Genomic DNA, 13,862 nt, shown 5'->3' with positions numbered 1-13,862 from the left:
AATTGACAGGCACCCCTACGAAGTTGGGTTTGAGTGCAGCTCTTCTTGGTGAGACAGAAGGGCATGTAGTTCAGCCCATTTCCAGGCAATTCAGAATGAGTTCCTGGAATCGTTTTTGGTTTATCCAGTTTGTGATTCTACTGTACCTCTCCCTGTTCACTCTTAACCCCCTCTATTCACCACTCCCCCATTAGTCACTCCTTCATTTATCAGATAGTACATTAGGTATTAGCTATAGAGAACGGAAGGAAGTATAAGATGTAAACTCTGTCCCCCAGGAGTTTAGAATCTAGGGTTTATTTTTTTTTTCCAAATAATTAATTAATTAGGCTGCATCAGGTCTTAGATGTGGCATGAAGGATCTTTAGTTGTAGTGTATGAACTCTTGATTGCAACATACAGAAACTAGTTCTCTGACCAGGGATCAAACTTGGGCCTCCTGCATTAGGAGCATGGAGTCTTGGCTACTGGATAACCAGGCAAGACCCTACTTGTATTTTTTTTTTTTTTCCTGCCCACATCTCATGTCTTGCGGGATCTTAGTTCCCTGACCCACACCCTTGGCAGTGAAAATGAAGAGTCCTAATCAATGGATCATCAGGGAATACAAAACAATCTAGTTTTCAAGATAATTCTTATTGATGATGAAGTGCCACATTCATTTGCTCATTTAAAAAAATGTTATCATAAGGTAATCTACTAAGTATCCTGGGAACTTAGGCCAGATAGAGATTGCTTCTGACTGAGTGAGACAGGAAGGTTTCCAGGAGAAAGTTGAATTTCAAATATATTTTAGAAAATGGCTAAGGTTCCTGAGAGCACACACGGGGAAAAGCTCATGAATAATACTAATTCATGATGGTAGAGATGGAGTAGGAAATGGCAACCCTCTCCAGTATTATCTGGGAAATCCCATGGACAGAGGAGCCTGGCTACAGTCCATGGGGTCACAAAGAGTTGGACACAACTGAGTGATTGAGCACATGATGGCAGAGAACACAAGGGAGGTTCAGAAGAGGGTATCGAGCAAAGGTGGGTTGAAAGACAGGACAGATGGGTAGGTGCAGAAGAGTAGGAAGAGAAGGGTAAAAAGGAAGGTTGAAATTGTGAATGGAAGAATTTGAAAGGTGTGCTAAGGAGTTTTAACTTCAATGAATAGGTCTTGATACAGAAATAACTTGGTCAAAATGCTATGGAAAAAGAAACTGGCAGTAGTAATGCAGATTAGCTTGGAAAAGTGTGTCTGGAAGCAAATATGTTTATTACAAAAAAGAGATTGTGTTCACTACTTCATGGGAGTTCCCTGGTGGTCCACTAGTTAGGACTCAGAGATTTCTCTGGTGAGGGTGCCCATTCCATCCCTAGTCAGGGAACTAAGATCTTGCAAGCTGCACAGCACAGCCAAAAAAAAAAACCACAAAAACAAAAACCCCATACTTCCTATGCATCATTTCATTTAATCCTTACAATAATTCTGTGAGACCATCTTATGATCCTAATTTTTTTAGGATAGAAAACTGAAGTTCAGAGGCAATTTACCATTCATTCATACAGAAGAGATGATAGAGTCATTCAGTAGGCAGATGGTATGTCATTCCTCAGATTCAGGTCTCTTTTACTCCAAATACTGTACTTTAACTCTCTTCTACATGGTCTCTATTATAATACTGCCAATTAGATCCTATCCATCTCCAAGGAATAAATAGTGTATATCTGATCCAGGGTGGTACCAGAAAGGAGTATTACTTCAGAAAAGTCAAAAGCAAATACTGAAAAAAGTGATTTTCCAATCGGAGGAAAGTACTGATGCATGGATATGGTAGGCAACTCTAAGGTGGCCTCCCAGTCATCCCTGGTTCCAGGTATTCATGTCCTGTGTAATATCCTCCTGTTGAGTATGGGCTCGATTTGGTGATTCATTTCTTTTTCTTTTTTTCCTTGCATAGATAACTTCTATTGTTTGCATATCATATAGCCTAGATTATTCCTCATTACCTTAAAAAATGTAGAAACGCTGATGAGAAATGCTGGGCTGGATGAAGCACAAGCTGGAATCAAGATTTCTGGGAGAAATATAAATAAACTCAGATATGCAGATGACACCACCCTTATGGCAGAAAGTGAGGAAGAACTAAAGAGCCTCTTGATGAAAGTGAAAGAGGACAGTGAAAAAGTTGGCTTAAAGCTCAACATTCAGAAAATGAAGATCATGGCATCTGGTCCCATCACTTCATGGGAAATAGATGGGGAAACAGTGGAAACAGTGTCAGACTTTATTTTTTGGGGGGTTCAAAATCACTGCAGATGGTGATTGCAGCCATGAAATTAAGATGCTTACTCCTTGGAAGGAAAGTTATGACCAACCTAGACAGCATATTCAAAAGCAGAGACATTACTTTGTCAACAAAGGTCCATCTAGTCAAGGCTATGGTTTTTCCAGTGGTCATGTATGGATATGAGAGTTGGACTGTGAAGAAAGCTGAGAGCTGAAGAATTGATTCTTTTGAACTGTGGTGTTGGAGAAGACTGAGAGTCCTTTGGACTGCAAGGAGATCCAACCAGTCTATCCTAAAGGAGATCAGTCCTGGGTGTTCATTGGAAGAATTGATGTTGAAGCTGAAACTCCAATACTTTGGCCACCTGATGTGAAGAGCTGACTCATTGGAAAAGCCCCTGATGCTGGGAGGGATTGGGGGCAGGAGGAGAAGGGGACGACAGAGGATGAGATGGCTGGATGGCATCACCCACTCAATGGACATGAGTTTGGGTAAACTCCAGGAGTTGGTGATGGACAGGGAAGCCTGTTGTGCTGCGGTTCATGGGGTCACAAGGAGTCAGACATGACTGAGCGACTGAAGTGAAGTGAAGTCACTCAGTCGTGTCCGACTCTTTATGACCCCATGTACTGTAGCCTACCAGGCTCTTCCGTCCATGGAATTTTCCAGGCAAGAGTACTGGAGTGGGTTGCCATTTCCTTCTCCAGAGGATCTTCCCAACCCAGAGACTGAACCCGGGTCTCCTGCATTGCAGGCAGAAGCTTTACCATCTGAGCTACCAGGGAACTGAACATTAAAAAATAGTTGAACAAAATTTGTCCAAATAGAGCTGCACTTCTGTCATTTTTTGCTTTGAGAGTTACAGGGACAGTTGAAATACATGATTTCAACCAAAACACATTTTAACATGGTCTTAAGTTGTTTATGGGCTTCTCTGGTGGCTCAGAGGTTAAAGCATCTGCCTCCAATGCAGGAGACCCAGGTTCGATCCCTGGGTCAGGAAGATTCCCTGGAGAAGGAAATGGTAACCCACTCCAGTATTCTTGCCTGGAGAATCCCATGGACAGAAGAGCCTGGCAGTCTACAGTCCACGGGGTCGCAAAGAGTCGGACATGACTGAGCAACTTCACTTCACTTAAGTTGTTTATATCATTATGTCATGTGTAGTGACTCATTTCTAATGAATAGAGAATATAGAAGTGATGGGCTGGCACCTCCAAGATTAGGTTATAAAAGAGACTATGGTTTCTGTACTGGGGGCTCACTCATACTTTCTCTTGGATCTTTAGCTGTGAGGTCATGAGCATCACTACTGAGAAGTCCATGTGACAAGGAACTGATATCTCTGGCCAAGAGCTAGCAAGGACCAAGGCTTACTAACAGCCTAATAACCTTAGAATGGTCAACGCTAAGTTCAGCAGCTTCTCATGTAGTTGTAAGAGGACCAGCTTCAATGATCCTCTCAGTTGGTCATTGTCATCTTGTGATGGCCAGCCACTTTGCTTCTCATCTTCAAAGCTCTTGTCTTCTCTGCACAACTTCTTGAACTACCACAGCACTGTATGTTCCTGAGCAGCTCCTGGCCAAATGTGTCATTGATATTGCAAGTTGTCTCCACTGCTTTACAACCCATTTTTGAACTCAAATAAGAAAATCACTCGAATTTGCTTTTTGTATAACATCACTTCCCTAGTCTAAAATAAATAGAAAATAAACAGCAAATAATAAGTCGCTAGCAAAAAACATAAAGCAAGAAATGTGTATTAAAATGATGTGTAACAAAACTGCATTTATTTAAGAAAGTATCCCAATATCAAACAACAAAGCTCAAGAATGTAAAACCACAATTACTTTTTGCACCAACCTAATACATGGAACAAAAGACTGGTTCCAAATAGGAAAAGGAGTACGTCAAGGTTGTACATTGTCACCCTGCTTATTTAACTTATATGCAGAGTACATCATGAGAAACGCTGAACTGGAAGAAGCACAAACTGGAATCAAGATTGCCGGGAGAAATATCAATAACCTCAGATATGCAGATGACACCACCCTTATGGCAGAAAGTGAAGAGGAACTAAAGAGCCTCTTGATGAGAGTGAAAGGGGAGAGTGAAAAAGTTGGCTTAAAGCTCAACATTCAGAAAATGAAGATCATGGCATCCGGTCCCATCACTTCATGGGAAATAGATGGGGAAACAGTGGAAACAGTGTCAGACTTTATTTTTTTGGTCTCCAAAATCACTGCAGATGGTGACTGCAGCCATGAAATTAAAAGACACTTACACCTTGGAAGGAAAGTTATGACCAACCTAGATAGCATATTCAAAAGCAGAGACATTACTTTGCCAACAAAGGTCCGTCTAGTCAAGGCTATGGTTTTTCCAGTGGTCATGTATGGATGTGAGAGTTGGACTGTGAAGAAAGCTGAGTGCCGAAGAATTGATGCTTTTGAACTGTGGTGTTGGAGAAGACTCTTGAGAGTCCCTTGGACTGCAAGGAGACCCAACCAGTTCATTCTGAAGGAGATCAGCCCTGGGATTTCTTTGGAAGGAATGATGCTAAAGCTGAAACTCCAGTACTTTGGCCACCTCATGTGAAGAGTTGACTCATTGGAAAAGACCCTGATGCTGGGAGGGATTGGGGGCAGGAGGAGAAGGGGATTACAGAGGATGAGATGGCTGGATGGCATCACTGACTCGATGGACATGAGTCTGAGTGAACTCCGGGAGTTGGTGATGGACAAGGAGGCCTGGCATGCTGGGATTCATGGGGTTGCAAAGAGTCGGACACGACTGAGTGACTGAACTGAACTGAACTGAATAATTGATATGGAATCCTAAAATACTGTAGAGAAATAAAACAGATTGTTCAGGAGGGAGAAACAGAATGGCATTAGACTTCTCACAGCAATATTGGAAGTTGGAACATAATGAATGAGTGGCTTCAAAATTGTCAGCAAAGTAAATTTGCAGTCTAGAATTCTGCACAGACTGCCAAGTGTATATAAGGGTAGAATAAAAACATTTCAGATATACAAGACCTCAGAAAATTTACCTCCAGGAACCCTTTTTCAGGAAGCTATTGGAGAAAGTATTCCACCAAAACAAGTGATAAAAAGCAGTAAACAGGGATAGGTGGAAAGCAGGAAAAGGAAGATGCTATACAGGAGAGGAGAAGGAAATTACCAGAAGTCCCAGGTGGCCAGCTGAGCAACAGGCCTAGAAAGCAGCCTGTCAGAGATTGGAACAGGAGGATGGGAGCCTCGGATGGGCTGTTTATTTATTTTTTTTGGCCAAGTTGCTCACCTTGTGGGATCTTAGTTCCCCAACCAGAGATTGAACCCATGTCCCCGACAGTGGAAGTGCAGTTACTAACTACTGGACTGCCAGGGAATTCCTGGAAAGGATTATTTGTAAGGGGGGGGTGGGGTAAGGAAACTCTGAAACTAATCAATCACCTGATGTATTTAAATACATAGGAATTTTACAGGTCTGGGGAGAGGAAAAGAATAAATCATGATGAGTACATAGTAAACAAAGCAAAGAGAAAAATAAGGTAATTTTTATTGCAGTTATTATTATATACAAGTGTGATTAAAATATACTATATGTCTCAGCAGTGAACAGTGTTTACATGAACATAACAATATAAACATAAACATTGAAACAATCAAAGTTCCAATATTGGGAGGATAGAGGTACAGAGAAAGACGAGTTTTCTTTTATGCTGGTTGAGTTTAAGTTATACCTTATGGGATTCCAGTTGTAAATGTCAAAAAGCTACAGAATGTCAAGGTAGAGGCACACATTTTTTCTTTTTTTAGAAATGTGCTTAAACTGTGAACATGGGTAAGATTAGTAAAGTAGACAGTATAGAGACCAAATCAAAGACCAGGAATAGAACTATGACCCTCTTTACGTCTAGATGTAAACAAGCAGTTAGAGGGAGAGGTACTTGAAATACAAAACTTTATGGAAGAAAGGGGAAAAGATATTCTTTAAAAAGGTTTAATAATATAAAATGTATCTGTAAGTTCAAGGAAGATGAACAAAATCTCTTCTTTTGGCTTTACTTTTTATTCTTTATTTTTTAAATATGGGTGAAAAAAAAATACAAGTTAAAATTAGCCAGCTGGACTCAGTTTGCTGCTGAGCTGGACTCAGTTTAGAGGATCTCAATTTATCAGTCAGGAAACAGTGGAACACATGCCTTCTTCTCTTCATCCAGCCTGATGAGAGTATTGACCTTGGCCACATCAGTGTCATAGAGATTCTTCATAGGCTGTTTAATCTGGCGCTTGTTGACCTTGATATCCACAATGAACACAAGTGTGTTGTCCTCTATCTTCATGGCTGACTCAGTGGTCAGAGTTACCTTGATGATGGCATAGTGACCAGGCTTGTTTTTCCTAGCTCACCTGAGGGTATTTGGGGTGCTTTCTGAGTTGCAGTGTTTTAGGCCATTGGAAGGTGGATGACATTCCTTTCTTCTCTTTTATTGTGGCTGTGGATGCCTTTCATCCCTGCCTTCCTTGCCTTCAAAGTCTTTGCTTTCATCTTCATGAAAAGCCAAAGGCTCTTGGTTTTCTTGGTAAGGAAGTCAGTAGTGACCTCTACAGAAGAGGAAAGAGAAGGGAAGAAGAATTAGGGAATGGGGTAAAAGGCAGCAATATGAGAGTCTTAAAAGCTTCTTGGTATTACACGGGGCCAAAGCATCACTCCATGGACTGATTATTTACTGATTGCAATGAAAAACAAATGTAACTTAACAGTGGGAAGATCTGGCTGTTGCCTCCTTAACTCAGTGATTAACGTTAGCATCACTAAAAGTGAGAAAGTCAGAAGTTACATGCATAGAGACTTCCCTGGTGGTCCAGTGATTAAGAATCCACCTTCCAATGCAGGGGATGTGGGTTAAATCCCTGGTTGGGAAACTAATATCTTACATGCTTTGGGGCAACTAAGCCCATGCACTGCACCTACTGAGCCTGTGTGTTCTGGAGCCTGATGTAGCCATAAATAATAAAGAAAAAGAAAAAAGTTATGTGCCTAAGATGTGATGCAATATAAAGCACATAGCACCAACTACCAATATTCCCAACAAAAATGTTTAAGTTGAATTGAAATCAGCCTTTATATCTCATCTCCAGATTTCAGAAAATACAGGGGTAGATGAATCCCTGCTGCTGCTGCTGCTGCTGCTGCTGCTGCTGCTGCTAAGTCTCTTCAGTCGTGTCCGACTGTGTGGCCCCATAGACGGCAGCCCACCAGGCTCCCCCGTCCCTGGGATTCTCCAGGCAAGAACACTGGAGTGGCTTGCCATTTCCTTCTCCAATGCATGAAAGTGAAAAGTGAAAGTCAAGTCGCTCAGTCGTATCTGACTCTTTGCGACCCCATGGATTGCAGCCTATCAGGCTCCTCCGCCCATGGGATTTTCCAGGCAACAGTACTGGAGTGGGGTGCCATTGCCTTCTCCGAGATGAATCCCTAGTGACACTAAAAAATAAACAATTAGACAAACCCAGAAAGTGGAACATTCAATAGGGACAATGGGCCCAGTCTCTTCAACAACTCAGTGACATAAAAAGAGGGTGGAAAGCACTGTTGAAATCAAAAGAGAAGCCATATAGCAGCCAAGGCAATGCATGGTCTTTAATTGAATTCTACTTTAAAAAGCTAGCATTAAAAAAAAAAAAAAGCTAGCATTAAAATATGTTTTTTAGACGACTGGGAAAATTTAAACATGGTCTGTTACATAAAATGAAGGCATTATTATTAGTTTTGCTAATTATGATAATGACATTTTAAATAGGTGCATTTGAAACTCCAGTACTTTGGCCACCTCATGCGAAGAGTTGACTCATTGGAAAAGACTCTGATGCTGGGAGGGATTGGGGGCAGTAGGAGAAGGGGATTACAGAGGATGAGATGGCTGGATGGCATCACTGACTCGATGGACGTGAGTCTGAGTGAACTCCGGGAGTTGGTGATGGACAAGGAGGCCTGGCGTGCTGTGATTCACGGGGTCGCAAAGAGTCGGACATGACTGAGCAACTGAACTGAACTGAACTGAAAGTATTTAGGGGTAAAATGTCAAGATGTCTATAATTTGATTTAATACTTCAGGAAAAGAAAGATGAAGAAAATATGTCAACTATTAAGACTAGTTGCAAGAATGTAGATATCTATTTTGGTACTCTATTATGGTACTCTACTTTTCCGTATATTTGAAAATTATAATAAATTTTAAAACACAGTTAGTGGTAAAAAGGAAGAAGTAGCTTGAATCTATAATTGGGTCAAGGTTGCCTTTACTGTTGAAATGCTTGCAAGATGAAAGGCAGAAGGCAATACACAGAGCGAGGAACTGATGGAGCAAAGCCAGACAAGTGAGACAGAATGGAATGAAAGGACACTTGAAGAGTTTAGACCCAGAAAGAAGTATCAGCACCTAGTCTTCTGAGACAAGAGGGACAAAAAATAATGAGCGAAGAGATAAGAACATTCTCAAGAGGAAATAGCCAGACTGGGGAATGGCTTTCCACTGGAGGAAGGCTAAAGGTAGACTAAGAATAATGAATGTAGATTTGGGAACTTGAAGAGAATGCAACCAATCAGCACATCTTGATGATTTCCTTCAGGTGTGCTTATCAACCTGGAAATGGAAGAAAAACCAGAGAATGCTAGATCTTTCCTAAAGTGGGGGAAGGAATGGTGACAGTCCTACAAATCAAATAGGTGAGAGTAGGTGTTCCTAGGTTTTTAATTAGCCCATAGATAACTAGCCACTCGTAGGAAATGCCCTGTGTGGAGCTTTGAGTAAGACAGGAAAGATGTTAATAGACTAAAACTAGAAAGAATGAACGGAGAAGGCAATGGCACCCCACTCCAGTACTCTTGCCTGGAAAATCCCATGGACGGAGGAGCCTGGTAGGCTGCAGTCCATGGGGTTGCTGAGTCGGACACAACTGAGTGACTTGACTTTCACTTTTCACTTTTCTGCATTGGAGAAGGAAATGGCAACCCACTCCAGTGTTCTTGCCTGGAGAATCCCAGGGACGGGGGAGCCTGGTGGGCTGCCATCTATGGGGTCGCACAGAGTCAGACACGACTGAAGTGACTTAGCAGCAGCAGCAGTAGCAGCAGAAAGAATGAAAAGGCTAGGAAGTCAAGTCTGTTGTGAGTGAAGGTGTGGGACAAGTAAAGGGAATGACAAGTTGTAGTCATGACAGAAAGCACGGAGGGTAAATGTTTGGAGAAAATAAAATTCCAAGTGGTGTTGAGGTTCCAGGTGTGGTTATACAGATTATGACTGAAGTAGAAACTAGTCAGTCAAGTTATTAGAGGAAAATGCACTTGGATGTGCTTCTCAAGTGGCTCAGTGGCAAAGACTCCACCTGCCAATCTGCCTGCTTAGCCAGGAGCTGCAGGTTCGATCTCTGTGTCTGGAAGATCCCTTGGAGAAAGAAATGGCAACCCACTCCAGTATTCTTGCTGGGAAATTCCATGGACAGAGGAGCCTGGTGGGCTTCAGTCCATGTGGTCATGACTGAACATTCATGCACACACTGGGATATAGTAAGGCAGCCTCTAAGATTGCTCCCCCAAAATCCCCACCTCCTGTTATTTGTACTCCGTGTAACCCTTCCCCTTGAGCATAGATTGGACTTAGTGATTTACTTTCAACAAATAAAATAAGGCAAAAGTAATGGAGTGTCATTCCTGAGATTATGGAAAGACTCTGGCTTCCATCTCATGTCCCCTTTCTTACTTTTTCACTCGTTTGCTCTATGAAGCCATATTGTGAGTTGCCCAGTCGAGAGATCAACCAGACAAGGAACAACCCATGAGGACACGAGGCCCACCATCAATCACACGAGTGAGTTTGGAGTGACTCCTCCCCAGCTGACACCTCAACTGCAGTCCTGTGAGAAACCCTGAGCTAGAAGATCCAGAGAAGTCTTGCCCAGATTCCTGATGCACAGAAATTGTGAGATGGTGAATGTCTGTTATTTTAAGCCAGTAAGTCAGGTTGATTTTATACGTAGTCACAGATAACTAATACAATGGATATTGATGACTTAAGAATAGCAGGAGACAAGTTAGAAAGAAAAACCATGAGCCAGAAGCAGCAGTCATCATAATGATTTAAAGTAGAGCTTCTCCAACTCAAATGTGCACACAAATCATTTATAAGGGTCTTGTTAAAATTCAGATTCTGATTCAGTGGTTCTGGTGCCTGAGGAGCCATAGTTCCAACAAGTTCACAGGTGACATTAATACTGTGGGTCCTTTGAGAAGTAGGGATCTAAAAGATTAATGGAGGAGGGCTGCTGCTGCTGCTAAGTCGCTTCAGTTGTGTCCAACTCTGTGCGACCCCAGAGACGGCAGCCCACCAGGCTCCCCCGTCCCTGGGATTCTCCAGGCAACAACACTGGAGTGGGTATGGAGGAGGGCAGGAGGGATAAAAGGTGAACTAGGAGAATCCAAATCAATATGCTTGTGGAAGGGGTCAAATTGTTCAATAAAACAAGGGAGCAGGCTAAGGCATACATAAGCTAGGGCCTAAGATGTAGCCAGAGAAAAACAGAAGGATCAAATGAGATTAACCTGCAAGAAAATGTAAAGCATTAAGTATTGCCTAAGACTGGCTTTTATAGGTTCCCCATGGTATAATCTTTGGCTAGGTCTGTCCCCATTTGGGAGTAGTATTCATTCTCTCTTTCTCACACATACACACAAATTGGTCTTTTTTTTTTTTTAATGTGGATCATTTTTAAAGTCTCTATTGAATTTGTTACAATATTGATTCTGTTTTTTGATTTCTTTGGCCACAAGGCATATGGGATCTTAGCTCCCCAACCAGGGATCAATCCAGCACCCTCAGCATTGGATGGCGAAGTCTTAACAACTGGACCACCAGGGAAGTCACCAGATTGCTCTTAATATCTATCTACACCCATGTAATACAACTTGACTTAGAAGGTCATTGGGGTAGATAGAGAAAATTTCATTTGTTCACTCTTTCCTTAATTTATTAAGCAGCTCTACACTGAATAATTAAGTGCTAGGCATTGAGACTGAACTGAACCGAAGGCATTGAGAAAACAGAAGTGGACAGGGACTCTGTCACTGTCTCAACTATTGAAACAGCAAGGGAGACAGGTACATCAAGAACTAGTAGAATACAAGCGATTGGTGCTATAATAGGTATAAAAGTTATGGTTACCTGGTTGGGTGAGTGACTCATTTTTCCCAAGGACCCAGGGGTAGAAGAAGTTTCACAGAATAGGTAAAGTGTGAGCTAGACCTTTAGAGGAGAAGACATTGATAAAGGGAATCAGGGAACTCTAAGCAGATCAATTTATAAATAAATCTCTCTGAGACCCTTTTCCTTGTACCAAAAACTTATGCTCTCACAGCAACAGACTTCTGGTCTTTGTTTCCTTCGTGGGAAGAGAACTTGCAAACTGAGCAACATAAATATCACCCCACTTGGCTGCTACCAATAATTTCTCATTGTAAATGATTAAATTGATTTTCTGATACAAACCAGACTCACGTGAATTTGGGATGCATGACCCAGTTTTTCTTAGGTCCCAGCCAACCCAGGATAAGCCAAGATTGAGGATCCAGATTCACAAAGACAAAAAACCCAGAGAATCTAGAAGAACAACATCTCTGACCATCAACCCACTAGGATTCAATTAGCAATCACATTGTTTAATGAAAGATACAGTAAATACTGTAAGATTTAGGGTCAGGGGAAGAACCCTGGATGAGAACTAGGAAGAGACCTAAGGAACACATTTGAAAAGATACTGAAGTTCAGGTGCTTCAGAAATTTGTGTGCATTAATAGTGGGCTTTCAAAACTATGCTTTTATGCGATAAATACCAATAAAGAGAACAGAACTCGGTGAACTGTTCCTGGGGCCTCTTGGAAACTGTGCTTAAGGTCAGTTTGACATCACAGACTAATGTTCTGCTTGATCAAGTCTGACCAGTTTTTCTCTTGGTTAAGAGGGCAGTTCTCTTGCTGCTCTGTAACTTCCCAGTGGCTTTGAGCTGCTGTGGCGGCAGTACCTGACGTGACCATGGACCAAGCATGCATGTGCATCTGTGAGCACACTAAGCCCCATGGGCTGTGGGCTGTCTGTCCTGACCCCATTCTGACTTGAATTGACTCAACCACTGACATCCCAACATAAAACTCTCACCGTGTCCTTAGCCCAACCTGTTGTACTGAGGTCTCTGTTTTTTAAAACCATCTAATCCCTCTTGTCTCCTTTTAATTTATTTAAAAAAATTTTTATCTATTTTTTGGGGCCATGTCACATGGATTTAAGGATCCTAGTTCCCCAATCAATGACTGAACCCACATCCTCAGCAGTGTGGAGTACTAACCACTAAACAAGTACTAACCAAGGAACTCCCTGTACTGAGGTCTTGGGTATTTAAGTTCCACATCTAGTTTTTTCTTCATAGGATAAAAATCCTATATGAGTGCCCCCAGGAGAAAATTCCAAGGGCATTATTTCTCCCATTAAAAATTTTATGTCATAGTTAAACAGAAAATCTAATTCACATACAATACCAAATATTTTATTATTGTCTAGTCTTTGTCAGTGTGAACATGTATATTTTTACAGAGACAAAAGCAGGGTGTAAAAGTTTATTTCACATTTCCCACCTTTAGATACACCTCCTGCCTCAGTACGGACCAGATTCTTATCATTTACAGGAGGTACAGAGTATTCCAGTGTGTTGATACAGAGGATTTGCTTAGCCCTGCCATTTATTGTTGGGTTTTGGTTTGTTTCCAGTTTTTTAATATCATGAGTAAAGCTATTATGTACATCCTTGTCCAAATTGCCCCTCCTTTTTTCTATTAGGTTAAGCTTATAACACAGTTCCCCAAGGAAGGATTAATGAGTCAATTGGTGAAGAACGAGGAATCACTGAAAGATTATTAACAGTGAAAGGGTATGATTAGATATTCATCTTTAAAATATCCGCCCAGCAAGGGTAATACCTACTACAGGGTGACTGCGAATATTAAGAAGAAGTCAAGAAGCTGAAAGACCGGTAAAGAAGCTCTTCAGGTATAGATTATTATTCTCAGAATTTGGAATTTAGAATTATTATACTCAGAAGTCTATCTGTCAAAATCTAATCACAGTTAATTGAAAATTATTGATTAATCCCACACTCCAAGTATTTTTCTTGGGTTCTTACTCTATCTTTGCCTGCTAAGGATGAGGCAGTGCCATGGAAAGCAATGAACTCCAACAAATATATATTCAAACAGACTTATTCTTTATCCTGTGGGTAAATAACCTTCTTTAGGAGCCCAGGCCTACCTCAAAAGAATGGCAGTGGCCCACTCTGAAGCCTGACACCTTCTACAACCTGACAAAGAGAAAGGAGACATTATCTAGTCTAGACACGGGCTTAAGGGACAGCTCCTCACATTTCTTGTCTCTCTTTTCATTTTATCCATTGTAATCCTCTTTTTATATTTAAGTCCTATTTTTGTGTCTCTCTTTGTTCTTAAATGCTCAAAATTTCCTGATTTCATCACCT

General features: G+C 41.4%; 1 long non-coding RNA gene and 1 other non-coding gene across 2 annotated transcripts; one reads left to right on the top strand and one right to left on the bottom strand.

Moving 5' to 3' along the window:
- The first annotated feature begins 3,206 nt into the window (after window positions 1–3,206).
- On the top strand, window positions 3,207–3,280 carry TRNAW-CCA (transfer RNA tryptophan (anticodon CCA)). Its single transcript has one exon. It is a non-coding gene; the product is annotated as a tRNA-Trp (tRNA).
- Window positions 3,281–6,374: 3,094 nt separating this feature from the next.
- On the bottom strand, window positions 6,375–11,727 carry LOC129651659 (uncharacterized). Its single transcript, XR_008714263.1, has 2 exons — window positions 11,507–11,727; window positions 6,375–6,890 (listed from the first exon to the last, which is right to left on the bottom strand). It is a non-coding gene; the product is annotated as an uncharacterized LOC129651659 (long non-coding RNA).
- Between the last annotated feature and the right edge of the window lie 2,135 nt (window positions 11,728–13,862).

The sequence above is a fragment of the Bubalus kerabau genome, chromosome 1 (genome assembly GCF_029407905.1).
Source record: "Bubalus kerabau isolate K-KA32 ecotype Philippines breed swamp buffalo chromosome 1, PCC_UOA_SB_1v2, whole genome shotgun sequence".
Classification (NCBI taxonomy): Eukaryota; Metazoa; Chordata; class Mammalia; order Artiodactyla; family Bovidae; genus Bubalus; species Bubalus kerabau.
Note: the sequence above shows the minus strand (reverse complement) of the source record. Positions and strands in the feature narration are given on the sequence as shown.